This window comes from Eschrichtius robustus, chromosome 13 (assembly GCF_028021215.1).
Source record: "Eschrichtius robustus isolate mEscRob2 chromosome 13, mEscRob2.pri, whole genome shotgun sequence".
NCBI classification, from domain to species: domain Eukaryota; kingdom Metazoa; phylum Chordata; class Mammalia; order Artiodactyla; family Eschrichtiidae; genus Eschrichtius; species Eschrichtius robustus.
In genome coordinates this window covers 68927833-68945072 of record NC_090836.1, presented here as the reverse complement: position 1 = coordinate 68945072, position 17240 = coordinate 68927833, and the positions used below count along the sequence as shown (strand labels likewise).

The 17240-nt window shown below is 33.8% G+C and overlaps 1 protein-coding gene across 2 annotated transcripts in view; it reads left to right on the top strand.

The window, feature by feature from the left end:
• Positions 1-17240, top strand: part of PPFIA2 (PTPRF interacting protein alpha 2) — a 470795-nt gene that overhangs the window by 6277 nt on the left and 447278 nt on the right. The window lies entirely within an intron of this gene.

Below are 17240 nucleotides of genomic sequence, written 5' to 3'. Positions count from 1 at the left end.
TTGTGGTACTTCGGTGGTGGGGGATTTGAAACATGAGTTCCTATCTGGTCTTTCTCTTGAAAATTTTATCTGTTTTTTGGTGGAGGTGGAAAATTACCTGTTGATCAGCTTTTAATTACAAGAATGTGGGAATAGTTTTCTCCTTCTTACTTTTTAAACACTATTATGACATTTGGAAATATGTACTTTACATTTTCAGTTATGCAGTCTGTCTTTGGAAATAATAGTACTTTGGAAGTCTGCTGTCCAATATTTTTTATTTGTCTTTCTTTAATAATGCCTGACACCTGCTTAAAATTCTTGAACTTATTGATGTATTACCCTCTCTTCTGAAAACAACATTTTGACCAGTTTCTTTTAAAAAAAAAATATTTTGGAAATAGGAGAAAAGGCAAAAGTTCAGCTTTATTCTCACAAACTTAAAATTGTTAGATTTTAACAATTTTATTTTATAAGTAAATATTTATAAAAGAATTATTTTATATGTACTATGTAATAACATGTTATATGCATTATGTATATGTATATGTAATAATAATATTACTATTATATGTAGTAATATTATAAAAAATAACAATGTTATTTTTAATATATTATTGTCATATGTCTTATTTTATAGAAAAAACAACATTTTAAGGATTTTCAGCTAATTTATATACAAATTTAATAATGAGTCAATTCTCTTATTTAAGAATAGCATAATTGTGTTTATTTTAGGTATGAGAAAAATCATAGAATATGAATGACGTTTTTAATAATCACCCCTCAATAAACTATATTTTTCTTTTAAATACAAGTTTGATTGGCCCTCTACTTAAAAGACAGTATAGCAAATGTTGAAGAGTTGACCTCTCTCCATGAAGTTATGTCTTGTAGGAAATATCTTTTCATAAACATTGAAAATTATATAATCAAAGTTGATAAAATTCTAAACCCAGCCATACTATTAACTTGCAGTATGATGTTGAGATATTCAAGACTCTCCGAATAAAAACGATCACCTAGAATGCTCTGTCACATTCCCATTAGGTAATTCCATAACTCCTGTCCCAGTTCTTTTCATTTTCAGTCTGCCTTGTGTTGAGATGCAATAATATTTCCAATAACTCTAACCTGTTGGTACACTAATTTGTTTAATCACATAGAATATGTTGATTCATTTCAAAAGACAGCTATCATATCTTCACTAAGAATTATATTTTTGAAGCTAGACATTTCAGTCTTCGCAATTGTTCTTCATAAGGTGATTTCTAGAATGATTATCATCATGCTTACTCTCCTCAAAGATTATTTGAGTTGGTTAATGTTGTTAACCAGGATTGGTCTCAGAACCAATCACACTATTCATTACCTTCTGTGACAAGCACAGAATGGGGCAGTCATTTCTCTTTGTGGACAGAGTGTTGCATTAGGAAATATAGGATTGTATTATATTTGGGGGTAAGTTGAGCATACTTTTATTATGTATTAAAACAGCAGAAAACTGAAGTTTATAATTGAGTTGCATAAATGCCATGTATTCCCCAATTTCCCCACACTCTTCTTAGAAGTTGACTCTTTGGTCGTAAGTGTAGGACTACACATGTATTCCTCCTACAGTTATCTTTTTATATTTTATTTAAGCCTGATGCTATGAATTTGGGATCTTAACACTATCAAGGTGATTCTAAGAATAATTTGGTTTTTAAATTTTTTTTCTCTGTCTATAAACACATGGTTGACTATTTTATAAGGATGTTGTAAAAATAAAATACTAGAACAAGATATTTGGGAGGAAAGGAGAAAACTGGAAATGTTTTCATACATAACTATATTGTGTAGATAAATCTCTTCTTAAAAGTACAGGAATGAAAATATTTTAATTGTAGCATTCAGTTATGTTGAAAATCTAGATTATAATACCATCTAAGTTAAACATTTTTGTATTTTAATTATACTGGTGCACAATCTCTTATCTAAACCCCTTGTGTTTTAGGGTTTCCCCCATTTTCTGTATGTGTACAATGTATACTATGGAACACTCCACTAGCCAGATTCTGGGAAGCACCCTATAATTATACACTTTCATATTTCTGAAAAGAATTCTATGAATATTCCTACTGTGTGGAAAATATAAAGACTATAAATGACCTCATCTTAGTACGGTCTGGTTTTGCCACCAATCAAGTTTGCAATATACTTACAAATAAATATCAGTTTTCAGAGTATTTGAGTTTTGGAATTATAGATTAAGGATTATGAGCCTGTACATTTAGATGGTTATAGTTCCAATCTCTTTTATAAATAGTTTGACACATTTTTTCAATATTTATTTGTATTCTACTATTAGAAATATTTAATACCCCTAGCAATCCACAGGTCCTTAAAGATAGTGATGGTCCTGTCATTTGTTAAAGCAAGTATTTTTTAATAACCTCATCTGTAACGTTAGGGCTATAAGTTTTTTGCAAGTAATAGAGGAATATAAAATTCTTCTTTAATTGGTATCTTTGAATCTTTTAAAATATTTTGTGAGCAATGTACCTGCGCTGTTTGGTGGCATTGCATTTGACATTTACCTGGAAGGAGAAAATGACTCCCATAAATGTGAGTTTTGAGGCAGAAATAAAGTATGTAAAATTGAAAACTACTACAATAACATAAAAGTAAAATTTGTTTTAGCAAACATGGGATAGAATTCAAAGCAGAGTCAAACTTTATGACATATCATGTTTTCAATTGCCTATACAATAGTTTTTAGTTGTTGATGATTTAGTGCTTTGCTTTAGTCATTTTCTCTCCTATAACATTTTTTATGAACACATGCAGCAGTGATTTTAACAATCCTAACCATGAAAAGTATTTTGTAGTCATATTGTTTACTTTTTCATTATGTGATGGAGTGTAACTGTGTTTAACAAGGACTGATAATTCATTCCACATTCTAGGCCTGATGTTTCTAAGCTATACACTGATTTTCTACCTTTCTAATGCACAGATCCATTTAATGTTCCATGGAACCTGAGATTCAACATGCCCAAACTCAGTTATCATCTGCCTGCCACTCGACCAAATCTGCCCTAACTCCTCACCCAGACAGCTGAGAGTCCTCATAGCTGATTGCTTTCTTCCCCATCTCTGAACTGGGCCATACTGTTTTCTTCTCTTAAATAATCCTCAGATCTCTCTATTCTTTTCTGTTCTTTGGCACGTGACCCTTAATTTCTTTTTTTGCTCTATCTCCTAACATTTCCACTTTTGTAAATGTGTCACTTTGTTTGCTTGAATAATAGCACACTGCTTGCTGTGTCCTGACAAACATCATGCTATTCCAGTCTTTTTCCTTCAAGCATATTCCTTTCTGCCCATAAGTTCTTCCTCAATATCTTTGTCTGGTTCATTTCTCATCCTAGCCAAGACTTTGTCTGTTCTAGGAAGTCTTCTCTGAATTCCCAAATACATGTCTTCTGTGTTTCTTACCCTTATCATTTTATCATTATATTATCTGTTTATGTGTCTGTTTCCCACCCTAGACTATAAGCTCCTTGAGAACAGGAGTATATCTCAATGACCTACAACCCTCTGGATCAGCAGAGTACCGGGTCCATAGTGAGGGCTTTTAAAGTAAAACTAAACTAAATGTATATGCATTTTGATGTAGAAAGAGGAAAAAAATTGACATAGGAAGATCTGGTTTGTAATGTGTTTCTATCATACATTATCAGCTTGAGTCAGGACTTCAAATTGACATGCTACAAAAAGTGGTTAATACTAATACCTCACAAGGTAGTTTGTGATGATTAAGGAAAGTAATATAAGTAATTGAGGCATTTATTTATGAGGCATTAAATACGAAAATGCTTGCATTGTTTCATCCAGAATGCTAAAAGATGAACTAATTTCTGCATATGTATGTCAATGAGTATTAGAATAATTTGCTAGGAATACTGATAAAATAAACAGTCTTAAACATTTTTGAAAACAGAGCAAATATTTACCAATTACTAATATGTTCACTAAGAATATTTAAAGGAGAGGTAAGGGGAGTGAAACTTCCATTGCAAAAAGTCGTTAGATATAAAAGTTTAAAATTTCTTTTCAGCACCTGATATAGCATATATTGAGGGCCTTCTGTGTATTAGTAAATGATTACATATGTTGTAAAGGGGATAGAAAAAAAGGAACATAGTTTGGTTCCCAGAGAACTTAGGAAATAGATATAAATGGATCCAAATTAATATAGTACCAGAAGATTATAGAAGTACTGAAAGTATTTGCACCATAATACTGATATGTTATTAACTACAGAAAGTTTCATGTGGAAAGTGATATTAGAGAGATATTTTTAAGAAAAGGTTAGAAAGGGCTAGACGGTATTTCGCATCAGACAGTATAGGTGTGCAGAGAGGACCCTGCTCAAGGACATGTGGGGGATTAAAATTCAGCCTGTGTTCTGCTTTCCAGGCTAGGCTTGGTGTTCCTAATTTGCATAAAGGAGACAGTTGATCTAGCAGTATACCTGGTTAAAAAGAGAAGAGTAAATAGGAGTTAAATAAGGAGAATAACTAACAGATTGTTTGTTGAAGGGCTGTAGGGTAGGAATGAAGTTTTGTATAGTGACAGTGGAGGATTGCAGCCTGTTCATATGTGTGGTGAAAGCTAAGGACAGACATTTGTATACAGGGTAATCAGTAGAAGTTTGAGTGAACTAGTGACATGATAAGGCAATAATGAAGGAATAATATTCTGCCATTTTGATCTAGGAGAGGTTATATAATACTCATGTATCAGTTATCTATGGCTAAAATAATGCTATGTAACAAACAATGCAAAACCTCATTGTCATGCAAAATAATGGGTTTATGGAATTCAGCTGACCTTGACTTGGATTGATCTTGGCTGGGCTCACTATGCCACTGGCTGGCTGAAAGTTGGCTTAGTCAACTGTATGTTAACTGGCTATCTGATCTAGGATGGCCTTAGCTGCACCAACAGGGGCCCCTCAACTCTATTCGTGTGTCTAATCCTTCAATAGGCTAGTCTTTGCATGTTTTCATGGTGATGGCAAAGGAGTACGAGCAAAGCAGAAACAAGCAAGTACTTTTAAGCTTCTGCTTGGGTCTTTTTTTCTTTTTTTCTTTTTTTTTGTAATACCCCTTGGCCAAGCCCAGAGACAGAGTGCAAAGCAATGCAGCATCACGTGGCAAAATTACAAAGACAGATGAAACACAGTTACCATCATTTTGGTCATTATTTATGTTAGGAGAGCTTACTGTGATAATGTAATAGTTCTGGTGAGGTGTGGGAATTTGAAATAGCATTGTGAACCTTGAAACTAAGAAAGACATGCTAATGTAAAGAATGTTGAGGAGAAAGAATGGACATAGCCAGATAATGAACTAAATGGCCATGACTTTGGACTTAAGTTAGAAGATCTGAATTTGAATTGGAGTTCTTCCACTTATTAGCTTAGATACCATTGGTAAGTAACTTGACTTCTCTGAAACTCTGTTTCCTTAATTGGAAGGAGGGGATGATATCTACCCTAAGAGTAGTTAAAAGGAGGTGTATGTATGTGCTTCAGAAACCCTAAACATTATAAAATGTCACCTGGTATTTTTCATAAACTGGGATGTGCCAGTATATATTCTGATGAAGAATTAAGTTAAAAGAGGCTACTTGTGGAGAAGAGGGATACATTTATATTTTAACATCTTAAAATACAAAATATTTAAGTGAAACTTACAGGGAGTTACAGAAGTCACTTTTATTCTAGAGGCGCTCTACCTAGGTATCTTTTGGGCTTGCTACTTACTAGCTTAATAACCTTGGTCAAAGTACTTAGTTCAAATAATGATAGAACCTGCCTCATAGGATCATTATGAGAAATAAATGAGCTGGAACATGGCAAATGATCAATTCAGTGCCTTACAGATAGTACATGCTCAATAATGTTACATGCAGCTTTTGATGCTGTTATTATTACCATAGATATTATCATCATTATCCTTAGCCAAACTTAACTGCACAGTTTTACTGGGTTATAATGAACACCAGCACAAGTTGAAAGCACTAAAAATCCTTACTCTCCACAATCTTTATCAAATTTTGTAAGTTCTTTGATTGATCATTCTTTAAGGAAAAAAAAAATCTTAACTACACTCTCTTAAATGGTTTTCCCAAATTCTTCACTTCCTCAAAGGCCAGTCTCACATGTCCCTTGATTACGTCAAACAACACCCTTCCTGTTGTGCTAAGAAGATAACATCTGGATTGAGCTCCTTCCTTTTCAATGAAACCTAATGCCACCACACCACATACACAAGAGTTATAACCCTCGCGCCTGTCAAAAAGAAAGATGCTGCATATTTTGCTACCTCTGATTATAGTTATTCTATTCTTTTTTTTTTTAAATTTTTATTTATTTATTTATGGCTGTTTTGGGTCTTCGTTTCTGTGCGAGGGCTTTTCTCTAGTTGTGGCAAATGGGGGCCACTCTTCATCGCGCTGCGCGGGCCTCTCATTATCGCGGCCTCTCTTGTTGCGGAGCACAGGCTCCAGACGTGCAGGCTCAGTAATTGTGGCTCACGGGCCTAGTTGCTCCGCGGCATGTGGGATCTTCCCAGACCAGGGCTCGAACCCGTGTCCCCTGCATTGGCAGGCAGATTCTCAACCACTGCGCCACCAGGGAAGCCCAGTTATTCTCTTCTTAATGTGTTTCTCTTTCTTCCAGTTAGGTATTTTTCCCCTGGCCAAATGAAATGGTATTCACCTGCAGCCTTTATTTCCTGTTATTTATAACCCTTTATTTGTCTTTCTTTATATCTCTTTTTTTGGTGTGGTCATGCCGTGCGGCATGCAGGATCTTAGTTCCCTCACCAGGGATCGAACCCATGCCTCCTGCAGTGGAAGTGTGGAGTCCTAACCACTGGACCGCCAGGGAAGTCCCTCTCTTTTCTTTTTTAACCCTTATAATCAGGCTTCTCTCATCACCATTCTCCTAAAACTACACTCCTGTATGCCACCAATGGGTACACGTTTTGCAAATCTAGTGATCCTTTTTCATTCTTCATGTTCCTTGGCATCTTTGTGCCAAGTGATGCTATTATTTCATCTTGAAATTCCCATGTCCTTAATTCTTCATAACCATTCCCCTCATAGGCTACAAGGTATGTTGTTCTTCAGTACTCACTCTTTTCCCACATACCCCCATACACTTATTTATACCCATACTCATCTTTATTTACCTATGTTCTCCAATCTTAAGCATTGCCTTTCTTGTTTAAGACCAATACTTCCCTCCAAATCCTTGATCCCCTCCTTTTCATCTCCTCCTTTGACTTTTTTTATCTCCAGCATCTTCAATTTCTCCCTCTCCCTCTCAACTGGCTTTTTGGTAACATATTCAAATCTATTCCTTAAAAGTAAATGATGGCAAGTACAATACCAATAAAAGAGTTCCTTAACACTGTGTCTCCACTTAGCTACCAATCTATCTTTTCTTTTCCTTTATTTCCCAACTTGTCTATTTTCACTGTCTCAATATCTTCATCTTCTATTCACTTTTTGAGCAACTGCAGTTGGGCTTCTCCTCTAACACCTTGCTAAAAATTACACTACCAGTAACCAATTGATGAATGCAATAGGTTTGTTTTATTAAAATTCACTGCAAAATTTGACACTGTGATTAACTCCCTTCTCAAAAATTACTTCCCAAAACAAAACAATAAAAAAAAAAACCTATTTTACTCTCTTAACTTTTATGACACCACATTGTCTTCATTCTTAAGTCTTTTTGACTTTTTTCTCATAATTTTTTTCTGTGAGCAATTCCTCATCTAGCCACTTTTTAAATGTTAAATAATAAACAGAAGATGAATGATAGTAATAGCTAACATTTCTGAACACTCTGCCTATGCCAGGCAATGTTTTTATTTAAGCATCCAGATATTAAAATGGAAGTCTTTCTGTTTGAGGGGAGGCTAAATAAGTGAGGTACAAGACTTTATTTGCAGGATGTGCTAACATATAATCCAACTAATAAATCCAGTATTAGGTAAAACTCTATTTTAAGACTCTACAAAGGTTGGTAAAACTAAAAGAGAGACAGAACTGTTTTGCATAGCTGTTGGTCTGCTGTGCATAATCTCCTACTCCATGTATGAGGCATGGGGTGATTCCTATTCAACTTAGCCAAGTGAGAAGGGCTTCAGGGGAAACATTCTGAGCTTGATGTGTTTCCTCCAGAAGCTGGAGAATATAGAGGCTGAAGTCTAAAAGTCACAGCCGTGGCTGGAGATGCCCCTGCCTCTACGGCAGACTGAAGAGTCATTTCTCAGATAAACTGCAGCTCCTCCAATATCAAGACAAAGATTAATTTTTTGAAGAGCAAATGGTTCCCTCAAAAGGGGATATTACTTAGGGTTATCTTTGTGTAAACCCACAGACTGAGTAGACTGTTAGAAGCCCAGGTTTCTAAATGGTGAACAATGAGTAACAAATTGGGAGATTGATTTCAGAGAAGAAACTGAGAGCGAGTCAAGTAAAACTGGGGAAAAACCTACAAGAGGGGTTCTTTGAGAAAGCCACAAACACGCCCCAGAAGAAGGCTCATTGATTGTGTATTTGCCATTCAGAAAGCCCTGATCATAGATGACAACTAGGTCAGCCCATACCACTGTGATCTTTCTCCCCAATTTCCCCTTCCCTGGCCCTGATTCTTAGAAGGGTCAGAAACTGTTGCTATGGGTGGGGGATGTCAGAGTAAAGAGAGACCACCATGCCCTCATCCTCCAATTCAGACCTACTTCAAAGCTTGAAACAAGCCTGAACTACGTGTGAAGGGTGGGGGATGGCACATCTTTAGGTTGGATAGGAGCTCAGAACTAGTATATTATGCAGCCCTATATTGAACCAGAACTATGAAATTGTTAGACTGCATAATTTCAGAACAAAAGGACAGATGGTTTATTTTCTAAGCATGAGCAGAAAAGCTAAGACATCTGGCTGAAATTTCATTTGGGGTTAATTTCTTCACATGAGGGAATCAGAGGAGATATAATAGTATTCATTTCTGAAACCAGCTCTTTCATTAAACTGGTTAGATGTATTATCTCAGTTAATCCTCAAAACATTCCAATTGTGGTTGTTATCATTATTCTCATTTTAGAGATGATAAAAACTGAAACTTACTAGGTTAAGTAACCTGTTCAAACAGAATTTCATTCATGGCTTACTTTTGTTTTATTCTAAGCCATCTTCTTTACTTCATTATGTTCATCTAGATTTAAAGAAGTATTAAACTTCTGTAGAAACCTTTAAGAGACATGGGCCACTGAAAGCACTTATCAGGACTACTCCTAAGTTCTAATAAGGAAAATTTTATTAAAATAAAATTCTTATTAATGAAATGTGAAATGATTATTAGAGTTGGTATAATTATACTGAATATAATTATTCAAGGATCCCAAATCCTCATATTTATGATACCATGAATTTGCCTTTTTATATGCCTTTTTTTAATTTAATAAGCAAGACAGTATAGGCTTCAGGGAAAAGTATTTCACTAGAAATTACAATACCTGGATTTCAGTTTCAATTTTGCCAAACCCTGTGACGACAGAAAACCATTGAACTTCTCAGGCTTCTGTTTACTTACATATAAAAGATGGAATTCTAGTACTGTTTAATATGTTGTATACTTTTGCCAATTTCAAATGATTATAAAGGGTATGCACCTTAGCTTTATTTATTCATAGTCATTTAATACAGAATTATTATTTATTCAACAAATATTTTAGGGCCTGCTCTGTGTCAGGTTCTGTGTTTACAGTATACATATATATACTTTTTTATTTTAAGACCTTGGCCAATTATGGTTTCTAGGAATATGCTGTGGTAATAAGAATACAATGCCTATAATCTACTGAATATTATATTTATTTGTAAATTCTCTGAAACTATTGTTTCTAGTTATTTTATTGCCTTTTATTCTCTACTGTGATGAACCGTCCATGTTCCTAGAATAGGCCAGTTCCCTCTTTTGTGTTCTAGATCTCCTCCCCTCTTGCTATTCTAGGACAAAACATTTTCCCTCTTTTTCCTACATCATCAATGTTTCCATCTGTAATGGATTATAACGAATAGCATTAAATATGCTTATATTTCTCCCATTTAAAAAATCTGTTAACAACCCTGCTCTACCAAGCTACCACCCCATTTATCTTTCCCTTTACAGCGAAAGTTAAAATTTTTTTTTCCTATACTTGTTCTTTCTAATTTCTCTCCTCTCATTTCTCTTGAATCTATGCCACTCAGGCATTCACTGCATCAACTTCATCTAAAATGCTCTTGCGAACATTATCTATAGCTTCCATATTGCTAAGTGCAGTGATCAATTCTCAGTCTCCGTTCCTGTTTATCATTAGACAATTTTCTTGTACTTTTCTTCATTTGGCTCTAGGACAGCTCACTTGCCTGGTTTTTCTCCTACCTCACTGGTCACTCCTCAGTCTTTATTGTTAGTTACTTCTCATCCTCCTGACTCATTAATACTTGATTACTCCAGGTCTCAATACCTGTACCTTTTCTCTTTCTATCTCTATTGACACCATTGATGATCTCTTCCATCTCCTGGTTTTAAATACCACCTAAATGTTGATGACTCCGGAATTTATGTTTCTAATCCAGACATTTCCTCTGACCTTCAGACTCATGCTGTCAAATGCAGAAATTTAACATGTCCAAAACTGCGTTCATGACCTTCATTTAGTCTTCTGCATTTCAGTTAATAGCAATGTCAATCTTATGTGGGCTTAGGCCAAAACCTTGGTGTCTTATTTCTTTCACATTCTGTATTCAGTTTAGCAGTTAAGCCTCTCAGTTCTATCTTCAAAGTATGTATAGAATTGAACCACTATAATCACCTCTACAACTACATCTTAAGAGTAAAAGTCACCATCTTTTCCAAGAGATCAGAATTTTGCTAACTGGTCTCCTTGCTTGTATCCATGTACCTTATCAGTTTACTGCAAAAACAACAGCAAGAGAGATCCTGATTCTGATAAAAGGTAGGTCAGATTTTGTTTCACATCCGCTCAAATCTCTGAAATGCTTTTCCATCTCAATGTAAAAGCCCAGGTCTTTAAACTGGTTCAGAGGTCTAACATCTCTGCCTCCTCCTCTTTATCCGACTGATATCATCTCCTGCTATTGTCTAGCTCACTCACTCTACTCCTACCATCCTGATGTTCTTGTTTTTCAACATGTCAGGCATTCAACTGCCTTAGGGACCTTGCCCTGGCTCTTCCCTAGGCCTGGGAAAGTTGCCTCCCCATAAAACCATGTGACTTGCTCCCTCAACTCATTCTGGGCTTTACTCAGCTATCACCTTCTCAGTGAGGCCATGCCTGATCACTCATTTAAAATTGTAATAGCCCCCTCCTTAATACTCCCAGTCCTTCTTCTCTGCTTTTACTCCGTAGCACTTACAACCATCCAACACAGTGCATATTTTATTTCTTTGTCTTGTTTATTATCTCTTTCTCCCTCACTAGATTCTATTCCATGAAGCCAGGGGATTCTTTTTTACCAGTTCACAGCTGTGCTTTCTGCCTACAACAGTATCTGGCATTTAGTTGTTGTTCAAAAAAACTAAATAATAAAATGAAAGCAAAAATTATTCCTTTGCTTTTTGAACACATTCTCTATATTTTGTACTTATATGGCAAGTCATATAGTCATAAACATGTTAGATAGCATATATTAAATATCTTGATAAAACAAAAGAACAAATACAATTTATAAAGCCTTATGGCTAAAGTGTTTATAATGCTAAAGTCATAGTATATATGAGTCTGGTGTTAATATTACACCTCAAAGCCCCTTCCAGAATGAAGTGAGTTTTATATCAAGAGGTGGTGGCATTTTGAATATTTTACAAATCAGAGCATGGGACATCAGAATGTAAATGACTTGCTTTGAAGGTATAAATAAGGATATTACTCCAAGTTCTTTTGACTTCAAATTTCATTTCTTTTCACATTTTTCATGCTCTTTTACTAAGGAGTTTACTTCCGAAATTAAGCCAGCTTTCATAAAAGAAATGGTATAAATAGCTTTGTGATGTTACAAAACTACTACCACTGTTTGACATCTATATCTGACTTTCATTTTATGGAAAAACAAAGATAAAAGTAGAATGTTTGAGTTAGTTTTTATTTTTGAAGCAGTTTATTTATTTATTGTTTTGCTTGCTCTCATTCTCATTCTCTAAAAATAAATATTAAGAGAAAAAAGCCATTAGTATTCTCAAGATGAATTTCTAACCTGAGTTTTCCAATAAATTTTATAATGTACTTTGGTATACTTAATATTAGCACGCATATGATTCATTTGTTTTTTGTTAATCTTTGAAGAGAAAATCTAGATTCAGTAACAAAGACGTTGAAATTCACACTATTTACTTTTTCCTGGATATTTCTCTTCAGAGCCTTATGGCTCAAAGCTAGGTAGCAACCATAAAAATGCTGTAGTTTGGGAAAAGAGAGAGAGTTTAGAACTACAGTTGTGGAATTCTTTTAAAACATGACTATCACACCCTAGCTAATTATATCATACATCTTTGTATTGACCTCTGCAATTTAGTTTACGAAATAGTAGCTCTGTGTTAGCTTATGCTGCATGGCCCTTAGTAAGCCCTTAAAATTTCTTGTCTGATTATTTAACAGTCTTAAAGATTATGTGATTTAATCTTATTGAAGATTAGCAGGCCAAAGGTACATAGGACTTGAATTTTAAATTATACTTTGTATTCTAAACCAAGTTTTATTTGTGGTTCTAGTGATTTTTTTTTACATAAAAGTCTACTAATTTCCCCCAAACATGACAGAATTTATTGAGTGAGATTCTGAATAATAGGTAATTTCTTTCTTGATCCTTGAATTAGGACACATTTCTCCCAAAATGAAATTTTTAAATTCTTTTTTGCCTCCCATAAAGTGAGATCCCTTATCCTGGAACTTGGAATGGGTACTATGGGAACAAAGTAAATCTCATCTCTCTTGGCTCTTATCCCCTCCTCCCACCCCTCCCAGGAGGTGTTCAAGAGATCAGATCTCAGGTTGCTTTCAAAGGCAGGTATAAGAATTAACAGTTATTCCTCAAGTTCTTTGGCAGAAGATTTCCGCTTTGAAATGCTTCTTTGACTGCAAGCCCATGTTAATTTTGATGTTAGAGGAAATTGTTGAAGAATGGGAATGATTAGAATTTGACACTACATTGTTCTACAGTAAACTAATTTTTCTGGTTATTTTTACCTATGATTCTTTTTATGCCCACTTTTACGGTAAGCTGCTTTAAGATATATATTTTGGCTCAAATTTTTTTCTATTCCTGTTAGAGTTTAGAAAATTCACTTATGTTTTGGTGACTTATAGTAGATTTTTAATTGACTAAGTTAAAAAAATACTGGTTATTAATTTGAAAGTTTTTCATGATGAAGTTCTCACCTAATGATCAATTAATTCCAAATAATGGCAATATTATTTTATCATTGTTAATTTTATATATGGGAAATATTATTTAACAATTCTTATTTAAAATGTCATTTAAAGATGTTCTTGCCTGATATATTCTGTCATCAGAATGTGGTCTTATGAACTATATTCAGTCTGTACAAAATATTCCATGGCAGTTTACATTGCTAGAGATAGAAGAAACTTATCTACTAGCATCTTTTTCATAGAAAAGATGTGATTTCTAAAATCACATTTTTTAAAGTAACATTGTTAAGTAAATGTAACTTTTCTTTTAAAAATGTAATTTCATTTTACAATTCCAAGTCTAAAGTTCTACATTGGTATAAATCACAAGTTTTAATGACTCCCACTATGATTATAGAGTTCCTGTTTCTCTTTACAATTCTATTAATTTTTGCATATGTTTTGAGGCTTTTATTAGTTGCATTCAGCTGAATCATTGTTGACTTCATGGCCAGTTTAACCTTATGTCATCATGAAGTGTCCTAGACAGGCCTTTTCTCATAAATTCTATTGTGTCTGATTTTAATAGTATTATAGCAGATTTCTTTTTTGTTAGTGTTTGCACTGTGCATCTTTTTCTATCCTTTTACTTTCAATGTGTCTGTGTCTGTACATGTATCACAAATAGCAAATAGTTTCTGGATTTTATTCTGGATTTTATTTTTATGCAGTCTGTCAATCTTTCTTTTTAAATTATTTGGTCTCTCTATATTTACTGTGATTACCTGTATATTTGTACTTAATCTACTGTCTTACTAAGGACTTTTTATTTTCTCTATATGTTTTGCATTTCTGTTATTAACATTTCATGTCTCCTTTTGAATTGATTAACTATGTTTTTTTATCATTCAATTTCCTCCCTCTATTACTCTGGCACTTTTACACTCTTGCTTTTCTTCTATTAGTTAATGTATAAATTACAACATCCGTCTTCAGTGTACCAAAGTGTAATGTTTTGTTTTTTTTGTTTTGTTTGTTTGTTTTTAATTAATTTTTATTGGAGTATGGTTGCTTTACAATGTTGTGTTAGCCTCCACTGCACAACAAAATGAATCAGCCATACACATACAGATATCCCCGCCCTTTTAGACTTCCCTCCCATTTCCAAAGTGTAATGTTAATGTGTACTTTTCCTACCTTATATTTCCATGCGTATGATGTGAAGATATTATTTTGTAGCTGTCTAGAGGCAATATTTCCCTTAGATTTATTTATACATTTACCACTTGTGTTACTAATCACTCTTTCTGGATCTCAGATCTTACATCTGAGGTCATTTTTATTCTACCTGAAGAGCAGCCTTCGATATTTTCTTTAGTGTAGATCTAAAGATAAGTAATTTCTCAGCTTAGGGCTTTCTGAAGATGCCTTTATTTTACCTTTATTCTTGAAGGATGTTTTTGCTGGATATAGAATTTTAGGTTAGTGGTATTTTCTTTTGGCACTTTTAACATATCATTTTATTCTGAACTTCATTGTTGCTATTGAGAAGGCAGTAGCCAATTTAATTGTTGCCTCCTTGAGAATAAATTGTATGTTTTTTTGTTTTTCCTTTTGGCTGCTTTAAAGAATGTTTCTTTTTTTTAAGAAGTTTTACTATGATGATCTTACAATAAAATGTATTTATTTTTTCCTGTTTTGTGTTCATAGGTATTATTGACACTGTAACTTAATGCCTTTTATTATTTTGGGAAAATTTTAATTCATTTTTAGAAAGCATTGCTACCGTCAAATTCTGTTTTTCCTTTCATTCTTGAATTCTACTTCCCGTATGCTTATTCTTCTCATTTTGTATTCTATGCCTCATATACCCTTTCTTTATTTTCTATCCCTTTGTCTCTTTATGATTTATCAGGAATCTTACTTGTACCTACCTTTTTAATTCACCAATTTTCTCTGCTGTATCTAATTTGTTGTTGAGCTCATTTATTTGGTTCTTTATTGTGTTTATTGTCCTTTTCAATTCTACAGTTTCCATTTGTTTTTTCTTTTAATTTTCAGTTTCCTGTGAAAATTTACCATCTTGTCTTTTACCATCTTGAACACTGGAAGTATAGTTATTTTGTCTTTTAGATAACTTCAGTATCTGTAACTCCTATGTCTATTTCTGTTGTTTTCTATTTCTGTTATTGTTCATTCTTATTGTCTTGTCATCTCATATGCATGGTTATTTTTGACTATGTGGCAGTCATTTTATTTGTAAAATTGTTAGTGGAAGTCATTTTAGTTATAGGATTATATTATCTTCCTCTGAAGAAAATATCTATTTATTTTGGCAAGGTGGCTGGGAAAAGTAGCGATCCTTAATCACCTCCATTCAGATAATTTCTGGGAAGATCCTTCATCCAGGAGTTATTCCTTCTAGAGTACAGCCCTTGAGAGTCTCAACTCCAAATGAGGAGGATTCACCAGGGCCATTCTATCTTGTCAGGAATTGACTCCAATTCGTCCCTCTAGCCCCATGAAGCTGCCAATGTGCTGAGCCAGTCCCTCTAAACTTAGGGAAAAAGTAACTAAAAGTCTGAGATCTAGCCTTCTGATCCCAAACTCTCAATTCTTCACTATCTTTCTTATTGTATTAGATCATAAGTGAACCAATTTTTTTTTTAATGTGGAACATTTGTAGTTTTTCTTATCAACAAAGCTCGTTCAGCTTGCAGTATGCCATTACTAGAAGCAGAAGGCTATGAGCTTTAATGAGCTCAATAATGTAATTAATTGAAAAGACAGCTTAAAGCAATTTTCTTAAAATAAACATGCCCAGTTCCGTGAAAAATAGTAATCAATTATCTTCCTTAATTCATTTTCTGATGTATTCCTAATTTTGTTACATATTCCTGCTGGATTCTGGTTGTCAGTTAACTATTCCAACAGTGTTGAAAAATCATCACTTTTCCTCCAGCATTTCCTCCTTCTAATACATCCTCCACACAGCTGCAAAATCATCTATTTAAAATTCTAATATGACTATGCTACTCCCTTTCTTAAAATGCTTCCATGTCCACAAAAAGAAAACAAAAAACAAACAAAAAACCTCTAAAACTACTAGAACCAATAAACTAGTTCAGCAAGGTCACAGAATAAAAGATGAATATGCAAACATTGATTTTGTTTCTATCTAGTATCAAAAAGTAAAAAAATAAATTAAGAAAACATTTCCACCCACAATAAAGTCAAAATAATTGAGAATAAATTTAACAAAATACATAGCTTTATATGTACTGAAACTGAATACTGAAAACACACACTGAAAATTATAAAATATTGCTAATAAAAATTAAAGAGATCTAAACAGGGAGAGACATTCCATGTTCATGTTTTGGAAGACTCAAAATTAAGATAACACATATGCACACATTGACCTATATACTGAGCACAATTCCTATCAAAAATGTCAGCAGGCTTTTTTGCAGGAAGGAGGAAGGTGATTCTAAATTGTATATGAAAAGGCAAAGAACACTGAATAGCCCAAACAATCTTGAAACATAATAACAAATTGAAGGACTTACGGTTACTGATTTCACAACTTACTCTAAAAGTGCTGTAATCAAGATAGCTTAAGGATAAACATATCCTTAAAATAGATTAAGCACAGACATAAGGATAGAACAATGGAAGACAAGAGAGTACCAGACAAAACTCTTAGATTTATGGCCAACTGATTTTTAATAAATATACCAAGACAGTTTAATGTGGAAAATATAGACTTTTCAACAAAAA